The following is an 18,699-nucleotide window of genomic DNA, read 5'->3' on the forward strand; positions in this document are numbered from 1 at the left end:
GTATGTACTGAGTATCAGCTTAATGTAATGGCTGATGTTTTATCGCTGGTTTTTATTACTTTTATTACTTTGAGCCTCCGATTTCTGAACTTTCCAAACACTCTCTGAAAGTTTAAGGTACTCATGTTGCAGTGCAGTGTGGACCCGACTCACCTAAAGGTAGCATCCTCTGCTCAGCTGTTGCACCCTGAACATCATGCTTGGCTTGCTCTGTGTTTCTGGTCTAGACTGACAACAGAACCCTGCAGGGGTACTAAAGTGCATGTGAGCTTTCTGTAGACTTGATAAGATATAGATCGTGATATAAGTAGTTGAGAAGGGAGAGGACAGTGTGAGGCAGGTTGGATCTGGACATATTTGACATATATTTTGATCCTTCTACTAAAATCTCTTTGATCAGAAATATTTACTCTATGTGCAGAGATTAGTACACATGCATATTGTAAAAGACATTTTCAAGAATTTCATATTACTCAAGATGATTAAAGAAGATAATTATTTACATTGAAAAAAAAAATTCTTGGCCAGTTTGTCAGGTAGGGTTGATGCAGAGAACTTATGTGTTGCTGCACAGATTTCGAGGGAGCTGCTCAGATTAATGAGAATTAAAGGGTTTGGTCTATTGCCTGTAAATACTCTGTGAAGTAGTCAAAGCAGCTTAATTTTATTTGAAGTTGTAAAACACATTTCACATGATTATATTATTGATGTATGCCATGACTAAGAGTTAGCTTTATTTCGAAATGGTATCTCTCTTTCCATATTTCAGTACATTTAGATTTGGTAAAGTTAAATCTGAGTTTTTATTACTGTTTAATAGATCTTTAATGTTTTAATAGCTGCTTTTACATATAATTGAAATAAAAATTATACATCTCCTTTCATCATCGATGTGTAACATTGAGATTCCTTCATTTTAAGTCTTATTCTCTTTTAAACTCTTGCCACTATGTAGTTTCTTATGCTAATTCATATTGTTCTTGGTAAGGTGAGGGGTAATGTAATTTCTTCTTAAAGATACAACTACTGAAAATGAGAGGAGTGTGTATTGTTGTAACTGAGAGTTACAACCAAAGCCCGTATTGTGGTTTAAAACGGAGACAAAAGAGAGGTTCTAAATGCTCTGTGACGAAAAACACCAAAAGGGAACGTAAGTTTCAAAATCTTTAGTTGTTAAGTTAGATGAGTAGTAGGTGCTTTTTATTCTCCTAAAGGATGCAGAAACAGAATCTTAGAATTATTAGCTGCCTGCTAAAATGTGGCAGTTAGCCTTAGTACTTCCTACTTTTATCATACAGTGACCTGGCCTTAGGAATTAGTCTACAATCATCTGGTTAAAACAAGGGGTTTTTATTAGACTGGTGCAGGTGTAAACGGCCAAGTGCATGTGTGCAATAGGTGCTTGATTGCTCAGTTGCCATTGCAAATGAAAATCAAAATGTTATCCAACTGTCTGCAGAAGACCAATCTCTAAATGAAATGAAAAGTATAGTTTTAATTTATCTCAAGGAAGACATTCAAGAAAGTATTTGATAACGAAGCTAGTCCATGTTGTGTTTCTGACTAAATGTTCCTCTGATTGACAGTGTAGCCAAATCAGTTTTTCTGATCATTCAGTTCACAGGCTAAGTCACAAGTCACTATAAGACTTTTCTGTATTATTGATTTTTAATTTTTCTGTTTAGACCAGCATATTTTTTCTTTCTGATCAGATATCATCCCAGGTTTTTATGAATATAGCATTATGAATGTGAGGACCTATTGCACAAATATAAACCATATCTAATTCTAACAGGTATCTTTTGATTTTTTTCCTTCAGTGTTTTTTATCAGTTTTTCAGACTGTTATCAGTTTTTCAGACTGGAAACGTTCCTACAATTCTGTTCCTACAGCAAGCTATTTTTGGAGATATCCAAATTAGTATCTCTCCTTCATGTAACATAGCGTTTTTCTCAGATCCAAAGTAACAGATTTTCAAAAATTTTGGATTGGTCTGAGATGATCCTGGAGTCATCTTCTCCTCAGTTTCCTCTTTCATATTTTTAGTGACAGAGGCCAGGTGATTTAATGTGAAAGTGAAGACTACTTACCTTTGCTTACGTTGTTGCCTACTATCTGTGCAACATCCTTACTGACATTGACTGCATAAGGTCTTTTTTTGGTGATCATGACTTTGCTTTCATCTACAAGCTTTTGGTCCCATCTGTGGGAAACTGTAGCTGTGAAAGCCTATGACCAACGATGTTCAGTTGGTACGATGTGTAGTACCTCATACTATTTAGTGGAGATCAACCAGAACTGAGATACAAATACAGGCCTCTGTCAAACTATAGGTCAGAATGATTCCTCAAGAAAATGTAATAGCACAGTTAAAATGAGATGCAAGACTATAAGTAAATAAGAAAATACCCATGATGGAAAAAGATCAATAATTCAATAATAGAATGAGACTCACTTGATGTTTTCAGTTTTCAGATAAAACTAATTATCTTACAGAAATTTGAAGACGATTTCATTCTATATAAATAGAAAACAAATGCTTTTCAGAGCATAAAAACAGTGATGAAGGTGTAAAAGTGTATGAGGGTTACTTAAAGGTAGATTTAATGGTTGCAGCTTGGGGAGCCAATTGAGTCCTTCATATGAAACCCAGTTGGGTCTGGGACCTGGGACAGAAAACTTTGGAAAGATGCTGCCGACTGATCCACATTCAAGAAGTAACTTACTTTACTAAGTAAGAAAGAGCAGGAAGAAGCCCAAGGAGAGTAAACAGTGTCCTGATACTGTGGCTATGATAGAGAATCTGCAGAAATGCAAAAATGACACTAGGCAGAAAGACAAGAGGAGACCAAAAGAAGCACCACAAACATAACTGTAATAAACATAAAAAGTCCAGAAAAATCCTGCCATTTGAGGAAAAATTGCAAGAATTGAATTACATGATTTTGGAAACATCTGCACATCTCACAGGACATTACGAGATGAGTGTTACTACCTCAGAGAATAATACCCTTCAATGAAGCAGTAGTGGATTACAGTTGAAGATGACTAAACTCTCAGCTTGGAAGAAACAGGACATACAGTAATTTACTTCAGAACAAAGAAATCATGAGATTCTTGGTTATTAACACTGTAGAAAAAACTGAAACAGCAGAAGAGGAAGAGGTTAAGCTGTAGGCTTTTCGATTCAAAATGTATACTAACAGTATATGTTGTTCAATAGACAAGAAAAATTTGATTTCTAGTGGAATGAGGGAAGAAATCTCATGATAAAATGAAAAATTCGACAATCCTTTCATCTCCTCTCTGAGTGCAAGTCTTGTCCTTCCTCAGAGGGAGAGAACTGATGAAAGACTTTGAGGACATCTTCTAGGGAGTAAGTAAGCTCTCAGCAAAGTCAGAGTATGTTAATCTTGCTAGGTTTTTCAGTAGTCTGGTCCCAGGTGAAATATGGACTGAAATTGTTAATGTTTGTCATGCACATGACATGTTCTGACGAGACTAATTAAAACCATCAGGACTGAGTAGGTGGGACATCAATTTTGTAGTTCCTGCTATTGTTGAATAGAAGTAAGTGTTTCAGCCTGTTGCATATGTCAAAAAAGTTCCTTCCTGATATAACCTGAAAAAGATACTTCTGTTGCACCAAGTCTGGAATAGTTTTGATGATACTGTCTAGTTGTTTTAGGCTGAGCCTCTCACATTTCCAACACTGCCCTTTTGGAATGTACGACAGTTAAGTAAATGCTCGTGTATATCACATTTATTTTCTCTTGACATAGTAAATCAAATATCCAGTAATCACCCATAATTTAGCAAGCACAAGTTCAAACATGTTAATAGATTAAACATTCAGATTATCACCCTGAAATGCATTCACTGATCTTAGGTGCTGCTTTAATGAAGAGAAGAGAAGCAGTGTCCAGTACACATGGACAGAAACGACGAAGGACCAAATCCAGCACCTTTAATTGCCTCTGGAAAGCTTGTGGAACTAGGCATATATTCATATATATGAGGTTTTGATGTACTTCATGCTGAGATCTAGGAGGACTGCTGTATTCTGTATAGTAGTTTCCAAAAAGGGCCCTTTAGATGTAAAAATCAGTTTCAGATTAGACATCTTGAAATTTCTTCCTCAGTTTGGAAAATATGCTCTTTTTTGTCAGCAGACATACAGAAGTTAGGGAATGGAAAAATCCCCTAATCCCTAAACATAAAGCCCGGTGTTGGGATGAAACACGTTACAGAAATGCAAAATTATCAGACACAGAAAGTAGTTAGTTTCTTTAGTCAAGTGTTGAATCATATCGGGTCATTTGCAATTAAAATAAATTTTTAGAAGCTGTATTTTAGGCATGGTTGGGCAAAAAGATCCGTTCTGTAATTTCTAAATCCTTGGACTCTATTTTAGATCACTAAAACGGACTATTTTTCCAGACATAGATCTTTCAGTAAAATAAAAGACAATGATTTTGATTGTTAATTTAATTATATACACAAAGCAAGCATTGAAATCTTCAAAAAGTTGAGGCATAGGACTTTACTGCAGTGGTTTTGTAAGTGGCACCTGTAAGTACTGGAGCAAGGATTCAGACTTAGAGCTGTGCACGTGCAGTGTTGTGAGCAGAATGACAACCATGCAGGCCCATTGTTTTGCATCATTAGCACTGTACTGAATCTTTTATACAAAAAAAGGAAAAAGAAAATGTCCACTGAGAAATGAAGCTTCCAGAGTCCAGTCTTTTTTATTACTTCACTTTTTTTTATTTTTTTTTTTACTTTATAGAGCACCTAATTTAGGCCACAGACAAAAAGAAAATGTATCTTGAATATGCATCACGGGTTCCAAAAATGAAAAGAAATTGGATTTGGATAGCACTTACTCAATAGACAGATATGATACATGGTAAGAAGGTGCACTGTCTGCCCTGTGATAGATTAAACTACTTTGTAGGAAAATTACTGTGAGCCAGTCACCACCACCACCGTGGCTAAATCTTTAATAAAATTCTCTTCCATATTCAAGAGCGAGGTATGAAGTACACAATAAGCAGAGTGGAGTAGAGTGCCATTTATCAACCCACAGCTAGGTCTGTAATCTCCTGCTTTATCCTTTTTTAGTACTTTATTTGTCTTTATTGTTGCAAGGAAGCACATTTACCTAGGGCAGTGGGCTTTCGGCCCTGATACACCTTTTGTTTTAAATTCTAACTGGTTTTTTTTGGTTTTTTTTGTTTTTTTTTTTTTTTTGGATCAGATAGCTATCCTGTCACTCTGTGGGAGTAATTAGTTTGTTTTGTTTTGGTGGTCCCTTGCTTGTTACATGTTCTTTCACCTTTCCTTGCCCGACCTGACCCTACCTCTCTCATCTCTACACTACAAAAAAGGATACCAAAGCCTCTAAGACACTGCAACAGGAATACTCAAGCCTGTGGAGCAGACTGTCAGGGAAGTACTGCATAATGCTTTTTTGAGACTATCTGGCAAGATGGCAGTATTGAACCATGTTGCAGTTGGCCCCTGGGTGGCACTACATGGCTAGAACTGGGACCAACAAAAACATTTTCACATAAAGGAAGAAAATATAATTGGAGCAGTTTTCTTTTTAAAAAATTAAAGAAAAATCCCTAAGCTAAATTTGTTAATATTTACTGTATTCAATACAAATACAGTGATTTTGAACTGTATTTGTCTTATTGAATCAGATTCCAAAATGTTCTGTACATCTTGACTACCTGATAATATCTGGATTACTTTTGGAAACATGCTGATATTAAGTACAGATGCAGTGGAAGAGTCCTATGGGTAGAAGTATGTGACTAGAACTGCTTTGTGCATCCTGAATATGCATACTGCCAGTCTGTGCTGCAGCCCTGGGGGTGATTTTTTTAGTACTATTATAACCCTTTTTATTGTTTGAATAGCAGTTTTATGACAAAACATTTATATTCAGCCTGCCTTTGTACTTGACTGAAAGAGAGCAATCACTGAGAATGATAAGGCAACAATGGTAATGATAACTGCATTTATGGAGGCTTACAGAATTTAAACGGGCATGCAAAAATAGCCTTACAATAGCACTCTACCTGAATCTGAACTGGTTTGGGTATATTTTTTGTGCCGGGCCCATGTTTGCTTATTGATGGAGATGTTTCCTTTTCTCCAGTTTTCCCCCTTATGGCATTTATTCTGCATGAATCTTACATGTGCGTGCCTCAGGTTTATCTTGCCACAGAAGAAGGGCATAGTGAGATGAAGGAACATAATAATTTTTCAAAATCCATATCACTGGAAGTATTGCTCAACTTAAATGGGGGGTTCTCAGAGTCTGTCGTTATATGATCTTGCAGCAGAATGGCAGTTACCTGTCTTTTGAGGTCCTACCTCTCCTGAAAAATAGGCAATTCTTTCAGTCTCCCTTGAGAAGAGATGAGAGAGAATACTGGACATTGGGAAGTAATCTAAGAGTTGAAGACTAGTCACTCTGTTGCGTGAATATTTTTAAATTCAGTCAGTTTTTTCTTTATCTTCCACTGCTATCGTGTTTCCTTTTTTTTTCCCTCCAAGGTTTATAGGCATGCACACACACGTTCACACGTGCGTTTGTGTATTTCCTTATATTTGTTGCTTATAGAAGAAGGCAAGACAACAATAAAAGATGGTTGAGCGTGCTTTTTTAGAGGGCAGGTAGTATCTGGTTCTCTAAGTTTTGCATCATGGGAACAGAATTATCCCTGAGTCTGTTTATGCTGTACATTGTAGTATGGATTACAAAGGAAGAAGTTGTACACTACGCTTTGTTGTAAAAATATTTTGGGCTAGATTCTGTCACCTTGTTCACGTTGGCTCCTAAGAAGACTTACTGGTGTTAGAGGCTTCCTTGCAAAAGGAGAGACTGCTCTCATGGAGTTAGTGACAGATTTAGCCTACGATTTTGTGTATGTTTTGTCAGTATATGAAAATAATTTTGTTAGCAAGCTCTTTTATATAAAAATCTCCCTGCACTGTCACTTTTGTAAGCCAAAGGCAGCATGTCTCTATGGATAAAGGTGAATAACCATTTTAAAGGCTTTTTAAATTTTGAGCCATACTTTTAAGATTTTATTGATCTTCAGAGCTGTTAATTCTCAACATATTTCAATTTTTTTTTCAAATTACAGGTTTCCTATTATATAATTTTAATTCTATATTTTAATATTCTATACTTAATTCCTTTAGAAGTTGACAGTGTACAAAAGATGAGTGGCAAAAATTTGTGAAAACTAAGTGACTCCAGAAATGTGGAATAAGTAAAAATAATCCAAGTATAGACTCATTTTTGTTATTAACAGTAAGACAAATGTTTTGTTTGTTCATGTATGTTATTTTACTAATTAAAAAGCTCACTTACGATGCTATAAAATTTTTTATAAGTATATAGACATTGCACGTTAGCTTGTTCATGTTTTCCTGTCTGTGTAATTTTGGTTTTAAATATGTCTAAATTCATGATTCAAATTCTTTTTACTAAATGAAATATAAGTAATGCAAACATTAGCTTGGTTTGCCTGAGTTCTTATAGTCTTTTATTGGAATATCAGATTCAAAGATATGTCATTTTCTACTAAATGTCTTTCTAATTCTTTTGCGCACATGATACGTTTTCCCCAGGCCCAGCTACTTAGTGGATATTATTGAACAAGTGTCTTTTACAGGATCTAAAAAAGTGCAGCATTATTTGAAAGAAATTTTTTAAAATGTGCATGGACTATTTAGGAATATGCTTAGTGAATATTAAACAAACACCTGAAGTTCCTGTGCTGCTGCCTAGAACCAGCACTTCATTACCTACTACGTGCAGTGACTTTGAATTTTTTATTAGGTACTGGTCTCTTAGCCTGTAAGGCTTGTGCATGATGTATATGAGAGCGATTTCCAGCAGAGAGAAGCTTATCACAGATCCACCTAAAAGGTAAGTCTATTTTTTCAGTTTTTAGTTCACATGCAGAACAGCTGCCTGTAGAACAGCTGCCCGCAGAACAGGAAAGAAATTTGGTTTAGGGATTGATTATACATGTCTTACCCATACAGTAAGTCAGAAATAAGCATGATGAACTTCAGATAAACCCAGAATGTATAAATGGCAAGAACAGCAATACTAGAATATTTACCTCCTAATTTTGTGCTACACTACATTTTTAGTGCATTTTTTTCTTCCTAAGTTGTTCAGGGCAAAGGAGAAGAGCTTGAGTAAAGTCCAGGTTTTTTAGTCTCTCCCAGATCTGTAGTATTCATATCCATGATTTGGGCAAGATAATTTACTGAATTACAAATCTGACAGGCAATGCATGCAAAAGAATGAATCAGTACTATCAGCATTCCTCGTATTTGCTAAGGAAAACAAGGTTAACAAATGCTAATGAATTTTAAGAAAAAAACAAAAGCAGAAGGAAATGATGAAGAATTAAGAAAGGCAAGGAAAAAGAAGAGAGGAGAAGGAAAAAAGGCGTATCAGTGAAGCAAGAAGTAGTGAAGAAAATGCATGGATTACTGCTTCACTAAAAATGGCTTTAATAACTTTTTGAGGCTGAGGGACCTTATCACTCATCTCACTCAAAGAATGTTAGTTTGGGTAATTCAAATCAGATAATTCAGGCGATAAAGTGCCTTAAAGAAGAGCAAGTGCATTCTCCTGAACAAAAGAATGGGGTATATGTACAATATGATTAAGAGACCCTGCAGTATCTTTAACCGGAGGTCAAGGTACAGGATTTGATAAAAGAGTGTAAGGGATAAGAAATTTAGAAACATAGGACCAACAGGGACTGTCTGGGTAACTAACTCTCTTGTATCAGCTTTACAAACTTTGCAAACTCCATCTTAAAAAAATTGTATTTTTCCAATAGAAACCTCTTCTTGAACTTTCTATTAGAAACTGCTTTACATTTCCATCCTAAATTTTCCATTGCGAGTTTATACATACTTTTTTGTGGCAAAATTTGCCTTTTTGTTGGCAACGTCCTTTCAGTCTGATGTTTTACTTTTCAGAACTACTTATTGCCCTTTCTTCTTTAGTCTGTCGCTTATATACCTTTCAGTTTCACTGCTAGTCTCCGTAGTTTCCAGCTTAACTAATCTTTTTGCATGTGACACTGTAAAATACCTTACTGAAATCCAGATAGATATTTTGTCAAGCGTAGCAGTTATCTTGTTAAAAGAAAGCTATTGGTCTAGTCTGGCCTGATCTTCCTGTGCTTAGTTTGTGTCGTATTTTTAGGCTGCAAGTGTCTCCTTTTTCTGTTCATACAGAAACAGAGCTATTAGTGCTAGCTGTAATGAAACCGTTGCTCTTACATGCGGGAAACCTTGTCAGCCACACTTTTTCTGAACAGTGAATTTGGGTCAGGCCATTTAAAGAAAAGTTTTCCTTGAAAGCAGTCTATTTTTGATAATGGGGCCTTCAGCCATTCCCCAATCAGACCGAGTATACATATCATGACACTTTTTTTCTCCATTAAAAGCATTTACCATCCTAAAAATGAATTAGCTGAATCAATATACTCCACCTGATGGCCTTCACTTTCCCTGAGGAGATAGGAACAGCTGCCTGAGCAGTGAGTGCTGCCTGAACAGTCGGACACTTTTCCTAACGTAGGAAATGACACTGCCACTGATGTCACCAGGGAGTAAGAAGAGGATGCTTGTAGGGAAGAGTGGAGGAAGAATAGTGATGGCTGCAATGGGGAGGCTGAGGCAAAACCGAAAATCAGATCTGACTATAACTGGCAAACTTGGATAAACATGGACATGTATAACAATAACAATAATACAAACCCTAAAAAGGCAGGATGAGAAAGAGGATAGCTATCATTTCATATGTGTCATACTCCAACTTTATTTCCTCTGCTTCATCTTCTTGGACACCTGTGTAGAAACTTGGCTCCAATAAATTCATTAGATTAGTTAGTTGTCAAGGTTAAATTTCCCTGTTATTTGACTTCTTATATATATGCTGTAGAAATATAAGGATATATAATATTTAAGGTATTTAAAAATGAGAAAATTCCACAGGGGTTCAGTTGATTTCCTCAAAAGAACAACCTTTCAGAGAACAGGAAAAACACCAGTGAAAAGTCGGGTACGAATTAGTTAATGAAAGATTTGAGTTGGATGCTTTAAAATTGCCTAGCGTTTGCACAAATTAAGGGATAAAGTTTCTAGAGATGGTAAATATGCTGATTTTTCAAGATATTTTTTCTTACTTGAAAAAAATGTAGAAATAATGCAATGCAAACAAGCCTTCAAACTATTTTTTTAGCTGAAAAATATTACTGGTAGTTCTTTATGACTAAGTATTTTTCTTCCCTTTATATGAGAGTTAATAACTTTTGAAGAAAGACATATCAGCACATTGAACTAAACAATTAAAATTCACTCTCAGCCTTGAAAGAGCTGGTGGTAGGTTTTGATTTGGAACTCTCCATCAAAATGATTTTTCAACTGAAATAATTCATGCTTTCAAATAGGACTGGCATTAGTATGGGACATTGTTAGTAGAGCCCTAATTCAGTTTGAAAAATGAAGTTTTTGAATTGTTGAAATAAGACAATTGAAATTTAATAGGTGATTTTTTTTGGAGGTTTAGCTTTGACAGATCTTCTAGTTAATAATTATTAGTTATTTTGTAGTAAAAAATTGAGAAGTCAATATAAAAGCATTTAGAGTGTTCTAAAATTATTGAATAGCTGTATCTAAGTTTTTCAGATTTATTGAATAAATTAAGTTGCATTTTTCCTGTTGATTTGCATAGGTTTATGTTTTGAAAACTAAAATTACTGTCTGCCTACTTCTGTCCAGAAAATGTTTCATACTGATGTTTGGTTGATGTATACTACCAGTTGATCTTTCAAAACATCACCTTAACCATAGCATTTATTAGTGTTTAAGTCAAACTTTTCTTCAGCATAAAGAGCTGAAGTTATTTCTATTTGTTTGTATGGCAGTGATACATACTTGTAGCCAGGTTGAAGATTTGTATATTATGAAATGACTGAAGCTAGTTATAGAAACCCTAGTTGTTGAAACCCTTGCCTTCATCAGCAAGTAGTAAAATTATCAGTATATGAAGCTGTTATTCCTTTCCTCTTTTACATTTTTTTCAATATCAAATTGAGGGTGCAATTATTATATCAAGGATATAATACCTTCATTGGTAGGGGTTGGGGTGGAGGAAGAGCATATTTGGGCATTGTACTTTAATAACAGTTAGATCTTTTTTCTAAAATCTCTTTTTTTCTCAGCATAACTTCAGTGTGTTGGGCATGTCTCCCTTCATCACAGCAGAGGACAGTGTGTATTTGCAGGATAAACTAATTCCATATTTGCACTATGAAATCTATTTGAACTTGTTTGCCTATGTATGCCAGTTGATATTGGCTTTTCAGGTGGTAAGTGTTGGGGCATTGTGTTAGCAATATATATATATATATTTTTACAGTAGTTATCAGTCATACAGTCATATCCTGTTGATATGCCATTCCCATTATACCTGAACATTTTTGTTATCTATGAATATAGCATAAACCGATAATAGCACATCAGTAAACACATTTAGAAATTACTATCTGGCATTAATGGGTGAAATGAAAACACTCTAACTGACAGTTTACTATTTTAAAGAAAATTTCCCTAGTAAAGTTTGCTATTTTGATGAAAGTTTATAGGGTTGCTTTGTATATGCCTGTGTAGGAGTTCATTCTAAACAGTTTTCAAAGAGATGGATGCATAAAAGAACTTAGATTATGTAAATCTCAGTGTTGCATAGTCTAAAGGTAATACTCATATATCCTGAGTGGACTCTGTAGCACAGTGAGTTGGATGTCAAAGTTCCCTGTGCAATGCACAATAAGGGAGCTTGTATGCTTAGTAAAGAAGTGTCAGGGAACTGCTTAGTCTGAGATTCTCAGTTAGGTTTAGGTATGGAGCCCCTTGGTCTTGATTTATCTGGTGCATTTCTGGACAAGTGTAGAAGCAGAATGCTAGACACCTTGGGAATATTATTGGTGAAAGCTTATGTATTTATGGGGAGAGATGTATGTCTTTTTATGTCTCGAATTTACATACCAGTATTCCATCAAAGTCCCACTTCAGATGCTTCCCTCAGTTTGTAAATCTGACTCTTTCCTTTTTATTTTCTCTACATATGTTTAAGCTGATATAAATTATCCCTTTAAAATTACCTTTTTATTTAGCATAAGAGCAATCTTGATTGCTTTACTTAAGAATGTCCTCCGTGCGTGTGAGAGGTGACAGAGATGAGAGTGAACGTCTAGTTTGGTATTTGGGTAGCAAATATCTTTTCTCATTTGAATTGTACCCCACCTACTAAATTCTGCACAACATTCTACTTCCATTACAAGCTCCTCTTGATTTCTTGGCATTTTTAGGGTTCATTTTATTCTGCACTATTTTCTTTTCATCTAAAGACAATTTTACAAAAAATGGACCACAGACTCATTTTTGTCTGGGAAGGAAAGCAGTGGCTATACAGGGAGACTGTTTAACAACTACACTATTCTGTGCTAAATACTAGCAAAGAAATGATTCACCTAGAAAGATATTTTTTATGTACAAACCTACTGGCAAGCTTTTCCCTTACTACAGGGCTCAGATTTAAACTATTTTTAATATTAGCTTTTGACAAATAGTGTATCTGTCTCCTTCTGTAATGGAAAGACACATCTTGGTAATAAAGAATATTAATTTCTGTGTCTTTAGCCTTCATGTCTAGGAAGAGATGTAATTTATAGAAGAAAATTACAAATATACATCATGAACTGCTTAAGAATTTTAAGAAAGGAAACTGAACTTCTGGAAGAAAACATGAAAAAAATGGTACGAGCTTCCTGACTAACTTTTTTTTAGAAGCTTAGACATGGAATTCCCTTTCTTGAAATGGACATATAAAAATACATATGCAAACATCTATGAAATCTCAGATAAAAGCTTTTAAAATGGACTGACTATTTCTGTCAAGAAATCAGAAGAAATTTTTTTTTGGGGGGGGGGGAAGGGAGGGCATCAGAAGATTACATGGACATTTTTGCTTGGATTATTTGAAGGAAAGTACACCCTCTTGAAACTAAGACTGCATCCAAGCTGTTATTAACCTTAATACAAATTTACCTACATATTTGCATTGTAAAGGAAGTAGTTTAATCACATTAATAAACTATATTGGTATGGAATTCAGAGAGCTGGTATGAACTGGTCTTTCTTACAGAATGGCTGTATTGCCACCACTGGGCTTTGAAGTGAGTGTGTCTGAGTTTTCTGAAGTATAGTTGGAATATGCTCCTTTGAAGCATAAGATTCATTGCATGGGAAAAAATATTCAAGAGATCAATTATTACTCCTGATTCACCGTGTGTTCAAGCTGTCTTTATTACTTGTCATAGAGACAATAATTTGATTTGACAGCCAGATTGGATGTTATTAAAATTAAAGTGTTTCAGTTGCCTTATTGCATATGTGAAACATTGTCCTGCTTGGTGAAAAGAACCAAGAAGACTGTGTGACTAGTTTGGTCTGCAGGTAAGGGAGTTGGAAAATTATCCAGTTTTGTAGTTGGCTGGTGAATTAATTGTATATAGTTGTCCATGGTGAGTCTTTATTGATGGAGTGCGTTTTTCACATATTAAAGCCGATGCAGTGCAGCTTTTTCACAGAAAACAGGAATTAGCAGTTTATAGTGAGGGCTTTGTTGTATTATTAATGTTGCTGCTTTTTTTATTGTCTAGTACTAACCTTGCACTACCAGTTGGACGCTATTTTACCTGATTCTGTATATTCCTTATAGACGACAACAGGCCCATTAAAATTTACCAAAACAAAAGAAGAGGAAAAAATTGAAAAATGGGTAAATTTAGGAGAACAGAAAAGGGAAACCGCGTACAATTGCACTATGCTTTCAGATAAAGTTTAAGCTTTTTATGAATGAGTGAAGCAGAAGAAAATATTAATTGGGGTTCATTAGAAATGTTGCCGAGAAAAGGAGGACTTCATTATTGTTTCCACCTTGTAAAAAAAGAGATATATAGTGATCTATTCATCATCAAGTTTAATAACCCTTAAACATATTCTGTTACTTCCATTTCATTAAGTAGTTAACATATAAGGTCCTTATGTAGGAAAGTTTGTCTTTATAACTTTATAACTGCTATGAATTTAGCTATATTTGTTTTTTTTTTTTTACCTTTGGTAAATGATGTTGAATTTCTGTCAAAATAAATTAGTGATGGGGTAGGACACTGCAGTAAGAAGCTATGTTCTGAGTATTTGACGCTAGTCTAATTTTAACATACCTATTTTCAGCCACTTAAGAGAGAGAGTTTAGGAAACATCTGATCCTTGAAAGTCTTTCCATAAACATCTACCACCAGCTGGTTAACTATTTTGCTTTCTTAAGCTGTTCCTTTGAATTTTTAGAAATATATGTAGTAGTAAGAAGCATGTATTAGTAGGATTTTGTAATATGTTTTTTCCTATCAAAGAATCTATTTCTACTGTGCTCTAATACTAACATTTAGCACACTTTTTTTTAAAGGACAGCAAATGTTAGTAAACATACAGGTAAACCTACCAATTAATTAAGTCTACATGTAATTAAGTAAATGTAAATCACCATATGCTCAATACGTTTCCTAACCCCAAAGATAATAATTACCATATCCAGCTCATAATGGTCTTGCGTTCGAAACAGGTGGGATATTCTCTCTCTTTTTTGTTTTTTTCTTAGTTATGGTTTTTGGATAAATACTAAATGCAGTTACAGAATATAACTGAGAGCAGAACTACATATTCAAATTTACAAATGCATAATTAAAATTTCTAAGTTTCTGTCATTGTAGCTAAGGGTAAATAAAGAACTGATTTTCAATCCATCAGATAGAGCCTAGAAAACTGAAGGCGAGGCAATTAAAAATAATCATCTTTTGAATTACTGTTTACAAATGAAGGAAAATAATTAATAACTCCATATTGATCCTTCACTTTCTGGAAGATGCCACTTCTTCCTTGTTCCATCAGACAATCCTGCAATGTCTGAAGGGCAAATATATACAAATGTGAATGTACTTGAAAAAGCAGAATTTAAAAAGGAGAGTGAAAGGGAACTTCTTAGAATCTTGCCAGTCATAAAAGATGACTCATCAGACTGTGCAGCTCAAAACCTTTTCATCTTCATTTTTGAAATGTCCTTAGTCATTCTGTGATTTTCCTCAGTCTCTTCATGGCTATTAACTAACAAAAAATTGTAAAATATTTATTTAAATACCCAAGTGTAACATATATATTTATATGGATATTATTTTTGAATCAATATTATGAAAACTGAATATACAGTCAGTTGTAGTTCTTGCTAAATTTTTATATTGCTCTTTATGTAATGAATTTTTACTCATTAGGTGCAATAACTGATTCATATCTGTGTCGTCCACCCTTATCTCATGGGTGGTAGTCAATGATTTAACTAGTCACTCATGTTTCAGCTGTACTTTCTCAATGACTTTTTTAAACTGTATATATCAGTATTAAGCTGCAACTTAAGGAGACTATCACAATTAAAGAATTTTCTACATGTAATCATGTATCATAATGGACTCCATCAAGTCACCCTCACTGAGAAGTAAAACTACAGATGCATGAAGTAAGAAAGGACTGCCCAAACTATGTACCACTGGTGATGCAGAAGCCATTTCAAAACAGTATAAAACCTTTCATAGTCCTGCTCCTGCCAATTGCAATTACTATAGTTATCAGAGGTACAGTTGATGGTAGCAAGCAATTAGATTGATGCCCAGTGATATAGGATGAGAGGCAACAGGCACAAACTGAAATACAGGCAGTTCTGTCTGAACACAAGGAAAAACTTCTTCACTCTGAGGGTGCCTGAGCACTGACGCAGATTACGCAGAGAGGCTGTGGAGTCTCCTTCCCTGGAGATATTCAAAACCCGCCTGAACGCAATCCTGGGCAATGTGCTGTAGGTGCTTGAGCAGGGGGTTTGGACTAGATGATCTCCAGAGGTCCCTTCCAACCTCAAGTATTCTGTGATTCTGTGATTTTCTGAGACACTGATCTGAGAAGAGTTATATATGGATATGTAGCATATTTTTAGGACTATGAATAGTCCCTTCAACTTGAGTAGCAACTGTGTTTGTTTTGATTGGGAGGAAATGGGAGGGAGCCTGAGCTGGTGATCTGCTTGGTTTTGTGGTTTAGCTGCTGGAAAGAAATGAAATAAAGAATATCAGTAAAAAGGAATCTGTTGGGGCAAATAGTAATATTCTTAGTGTAAATTCATTCCAACTAAAAACAATATTTTGTATGGTAACTTCATTATTAAATCTGCTTAGAAGAGCTCTCTGAAATCTATTCTGCAGACATTTTAAAAGAAGATGGTTTATCCATGTGAATACCTCACAAATGGCTTAAATTCTTAATCCTTACCTTCACCCTTCCTGATTCTTTTGACCTATTATTTCCCATTTTCAGATGACAGGTTCTAGCAATGCTGACAATAAAAAAAGAAACACAACAAAAACCTGAATGTCAACAAGAGGAGGAATGCAATCAAAAATGATGTTGCAAATCAAGCCTAGAATCAGACCATCTAAAATTCAAAAACTTTCAGCTATTTGCAATTATGGTGGTAATTGCTATTTTAAAATGTTTTCCTTCTTCCAAAGAAACTCCATGTTGTTAGCTGAAATTCTAGATATTTTAAATCACAGAGAATCTTTTTGCAGCTGATGAAGACTAAATATTATAGGCAATCAAAACAACCTATTATCTACATATTTTAGTTGATTAAAAAAAAGGTAGCTTTTGGAACGTCTTTAAAAAATCATTTTACTACGTAGTACTAGCTAATTACAACATGCTTTTTCACAGACCAAAACATTAGAGTTGTTTATTTTAAAGCAAAAGGTGGCAGGTTTTTCAGTTCTTTTTAAGGGAGAAATATCTGAGGTCTTTGCTATGATATTTTGTTCTATGTAATGACTCCTTTTCTTTCTATTCTAAATCAGTGTTTGCACTGAATTTTTGATCAATATATGTAAATAACATATATAATACCTAAAATTTTTCTTAAAAATACTATAATTTAAAGATTGAAATATCAACATTGCATAATATGAGGCCATTACAGAAAAGTAATAAGCTGGATGAAAGTTATACAGAGTGTAGGTAAATGACTATTGTATAATAATGTAATCATAATTTTGGTCTGGAGCAATTACTATTAAGGGCAACTAAATTCTGTGACCTTGGTCAGGACTTTCTCTTAATAAATTATATCTTGAATATGAGAAACAGCATTTATTTTATTCTTTGTGTAAATTAAATGATCTTGTTTCTTTTGCCCAGAGGCTTGTTTAATTCACACCTTTAGAAGGACAGGCTCCACAAGGAAAAGAACAGTTCTAGCTCAGTCTCATTTATTAAACCTTTTTAATTTGATTTTTTCTACTAAATCTGGTAAGTGTCAATAAAATGCCATGTTTTTTAATGAAGTGCAAAGTCGTAGTCATTCTGCTAGGTATTTTCCCTTAGTAACTTTTCCTTAGTTCTTAGCCTGATGTTTGAAGAGCAGATATTAGCAAATGGTTTACCATAAGAATCTCCTGTGAAGGTAAGGATGTACAACTTAAAATTGGTCTACATGTCCAGTGCCTGAAAAAATTTACAGTATCTACTTTTGAACAATTATTTAGGGAAAAAGCAAGTGAATACTATTCTAATAGTTGTATTTTATACGCATTATGTCTGCATGAATCAAGCAAAGGATTGGCAGGGAAGTGATGACACAGCATTGATACAACTGCAGTAAGATCAATGAAGCTGGCAGAGCCCTGGGTGGAATTTTTTCGAGTTAGAGGCACAGAATTTTTAGTGGAGGACCCTGACTTATGGACCTCAGTTACAAAACAGTCAGAATGAGTCACTGTATTAATATACTCTGAAATTGTGTCTTTTTTTTTTTTTTTTTTTTGTGATTGCGCTTGCAACAAGAGTGGAGCTGGAAAATGTCTGGAAGTTTAGAAGAAACGGAGAAAGGAAATCTTTAAACACCGACTGTAGCTAACTGCGTTGGTATAAAATGGAGATTTTGATTAATCTGTTAAATATCTAATTTTATACTCATAAGGAATTCATAAATATTTAGCATCTTTAGTAAGCTTATGAGACAATATGAGGCAAAATGAAGCCAATAGCCTTAAAAATTCAGCAAAAAGGGTTCATGGGTTGAAACCACTCAGAGTGTTGTTTAATCTGCAGTACTAAATTATTAAATTCTTCAAGGAAGAGAAAGATCGTATTACTGAAAGAATATTTGGGAAAATGACTTTTCAACATTAGAGTAAATCTGCTGAATTTGAGAACACGATTTTAAGCAGGGAGTGAGTGTTGGGGGTTTTGTGCAGAAAAGCTACCCAAGAAATTACAGGAAAATTAGAGGGGAAAAAAAACTGTCGTAGCATTTTGAATTTAAAGTATATGTTACTTCCCTGTATTCGTAAGCAGCTTATTTTGTTCATAAATACAATGCATACAAGAAAAAAGAAAACAAAATATATTCAGGTTACATTTGTAATGTGGCTAAATATTTAAAAACAGACCTGTCATATATCATTTTATATATTAGAAATAAA

At 34.6% G+C, this 18,699-nt stretch overlaps 1 long non-coding RNA gene across 5 annotated transcripts in view; it reads left to right on the forward strand.

The window, feature by feature from the left end:
• The window catches only part of LOC138066722 (uncharacterized), a 148,291-nt gene that overhangs the window by 66,039 nt on the left and 63,553 nt on the right, over positions 1-18,699 (forward strand). For all 5 annotated transcript variants that reach the window (XR_011140145.1, XR_011140146.1, XR_011140142.1 and 2 more), the window contains one exon: positions 7,866-7,955. This is a non-coding gene — a long non-coding RNA (uncharacterized lncRNA). The remainder of the gene's footprint in view (positions 1-7,865; positions 7,956-18,699) is intronic.

The sequence above is a fragment of the Struthio camelus genome, chromosome 3 (assembly GCF_040807025.1).
Source record: "Struthio camelus isolate bStrCam1 chromosome 3, bStrCam1.hap1, whole genome shotgun sequence".
Classification (NCBI taxonomy): Eukaryota; Metazoa; Chordata; class Aves; order Struthioniformes; family Struthionidae; genus Struthio; species Struthio camelus.